We start from the raw sequence: 3,673 nt of genomic DNA, 5'->3' as shown, positions 1-3,673 counted from the left end.
TCTCTCTCTCTCTCTCTCTCTCTCTCTCTCTCTCTCTCTCTCTCTCTCTCTCTGTCTTTCTCTCAAACTTTTTGCTTTGCTAATCTACTAATATTAATATGACGGCAAATAATATATATTGTGATAATTTAATACAACATTCGACATCGAAATTGATCAAGTATATAGATGTAATATTTTTTAATTTATATTTACCTATATTCTAAAATAGATAGATTTAGATATTCATAAATAAATTCCTTCTCAAGTTTATATTTTCCGTTTGTATTTTTTGTTTTGTCATTAATTCTATTAATATCAATCATATTAATCTCCTTCTTGATAAATTGCACTTTAATAGAGAAAAATTAAATATGTATAATTTCTTTATATTTATCATTTTTTTTCATTCTGTATAAAAAATATCGACATCTGCTTTATTTTTTCGAACAGAAGAATACAGAATGAAAGACAACAAACTTATTAAATAGCAAATCAAATAGATATATCCTACTGAGTCGCATTCCATTGCACGAAATATAAAAATCGAAGCGCCAAGTCAGAAATACGACTTCAAGCTACACGTCCTAGATACATCTACGAAAAATATTGCGCTCGGCTTATCAGGTTTCGCGAGCAGTCTCCAAGTTCACTTACGACGTTTCATGCTCTGCGGTTTCGTCTGCGATTTTTGAATTGTCCGCGGAAACTGCAGAATGAGAGCTATGAGTTCTACTCCATCAGATACCATCTAGGTCAGGCTAACATCAAGAGCCAATCGCATTTATGAGATTGCCACTCGCGGTTTTTGGCATAAAGCCTTGTATTTATTTCGCTATGAGTAACTAAAACAAAAGTATTGTGACTTCCGCCTTTTAACGACCTTCCCTTTATTCGATATATGAAATGTTGGGACATTGGAAAAATTACGAAAAATATCTTCCATAATTTAATAAAAAATTCAAACTGTATTTTCTTCATAGGGAAATAACTAGTACGAAATTCGCTCAAGCAGTTATTGAAAATACTATGGCATGTACAAACATGATATTTTTATTCGAGATGTTGCTCTCCGCGTATGCCAAAAGCAGTAGCTGATTATGATTATTGGAACAGCTTTTATAAGATTTGAGATTATAATTCTTTATTGACTATTCTTTTATGTATTATTTTATTAAACTGTTAGAAAGATTTAGAAAAAAGAAATGCTTAAATATTAAAATATTAAAATATTAATTACTAAAGATAGTTAATTAAAAAATATATATATTAGGAGTAGTTGATCTAGTTTTGAGGATTTTGCAAGAGATGGCATTAATGTATTGCCAAAGCTATCACGGCTATTATTTTTTAATGTTTTAATATTACTCCATGATATTTACTCGTATATATTAATAATAGACTCGTATATACTAATAATAGACGCATAACCATATTTATATTATACTAAATGAAATTTCCTAAAGAGCATTAAAGATTTTGTTTTTATAATCAAGAGAAAACGGCTAAAGGTTATAGAATTCTGATTTTTTAAATTTATAATGATGTCCATCAATTAAGACATGTAAATATTGGTTCTGTCAATTCAAATGTGGATTTCAACGACAAAAGCTGGAAAATGCAGATTTGCAATCATTATTGGATGAAAATCCAGCACAATCTACTTCAGAAAGAGCTCCTATTCTGAGATACTGTTCATTTTGAGTAAATGTTAGAAGTCTATGAATTTAAAATTCAGAATTTAAAAAAAATAATAGGTCATTTTAAAGGGAATTTAATAAGCTTTAAAATAATGTTATGTAAAGTTTAATTCAATTTTTTTTTAAATTAGAGAAATGTAAAAAGTCAACAAATCGCGAAGTCAAAAAATTGTGCTCCTAATATAAGATGCCGCGAAAAATCGATAAAACACAAAGTATATCAGTATTGCAATTAAAAAACTTTATTTAATGTTTCTAAAATACAAACACAGCCAGCGTACGCGAAAAATGAGCGTGCGATGGATTATACCCGGAATTTGTCTTCAGGTAATTAGAACCAAAGATCACAAAAAGGCACTCAATGTTCATTCTGATTCTTTTTATTATTTGTACAATGACATTTGTTATTTAACAACGATTTTCACTATGACATAGAAGCATAGATTATTTCATATTAGAAATATTCTGGATATCTTATATTATGATTTTCATGATTTTATAATCATAAAATCTAACTTCTGTAATTAAGCATTTCAACATATCCCATATTTTTCTATTAGTACGATCTCACTTTAACACTACATGAAGAATTTATTGCCAAATATTTACTTATTAAGTAATGAACAAGATTGAAACACTCATCTTAATGAAACTTAAAGACAACCAAATTCTAAAATCTTTTTTTACGAACTTCTTAATGAATACTTCTTTTTAATGAACTACAGACATGATCTAATAATAAATTTTCCATTAAATAGTTTTCAATCCAAAAACAATAAATTCATAATGGAATCAATAGATAGCGTTTATTAGTTTAGCAGAAACGCTGCTATATTAGGCGCTTCTCTCATAATAGGGGGCTTTCCTCTACACATACATCTTTATTATAATATTTCCGTAATATTAAAAAATATAAAAGCTGTAATTTACAATTTTTTGTTCTTTTATACAGATTTTTTTATAGGTTAATTCCCACAGCTATTTGCATTTCTTCTTTTATTTGAGAGAAAGATCTTTATTTTATATAAGAAAAACGAAATGAATGGAAAAATACGAAATGCATTCTGTTGGTAACTCCATAATCCTCTTAAACTAATATAATCCCAGTAAGCAAAACATTATTACAACGTTATTATAACAATCTTCAATAACATTTTCAAATATGTTGTATTTAACGTTCTATACATTATTATGAACAACTTTTGACCGCTATTTGGAGGTGGTGGGTTTCTATATATAGGATAAACTTGCAAAAACGATTCCTACGCCTGATTGTAATAAATTTTGGCGAAATATTATGACGTCAAATGAATGCCCTTAAATAAATTTTCACTGATAAAAAAATTTAAATATTTAAATGTTTAAATAAAGTTATATATCTCGCTTTGCATAGAAAGTCGTACGCCCCTAATATTAATATTCTATCATGAAAAAAACGTTATGATATTACGTTGTTAATATTAAATCTCAATGTTGAATTATAACATTATTAAAAAATCATTGCAAAATCGTTCGTTGAAGTAACATCTTACAGACATTGCAATTTAATATTCAAAAATATTGATTCACTAAAATAAAATAAAACTATTAGGGACTCATATAAACTTCCTCATATAAACTATTACTCATATAAACTTTCAACATATTAGATTTCTATAATTAATTTTTACAAAATTAAATGAAACATTTGCAAAATACGTTTCATTTGTTTTCATCTTAGTACTTTTGAGTCACCTTTTAAAAATTATTTCATTAAAATATAGATGAAGAATCTCGTAATATTATGCGTCATTTCTATCTTATGTAATTTTTCAATACGAGAAAATTATTCCGCGTCCATTTATAAGTGATATCGTGTACTACTCCCGAATAAATGACATTAATAATTACATGTTTAACATTGTTTCAATTTTTGTAGCAACATTGATAATCAATATAAAAAAAATCAACAAAAATTCAATATTAAAAAAACATTCACACATAAAAATTTAACA

The sequence above is a fragment of the Atta colombica genome, unplaced genomic scaffold (genome assembly GCF_001594045.1).
Source record: "Atta colombica isolate Treedump-2 unplaced genomic scaffold, Acol1.0 scaffold164, whole genome shotgun sequence".
Lineage (NCBI taxonomy): Eukaryota > Metazoa > Arthropoda > Insecta > Hymenoptera > Formicidae > Atta > Atta colombica.
Note: the sequence above shows the minus strand (reverse complement) of the source record.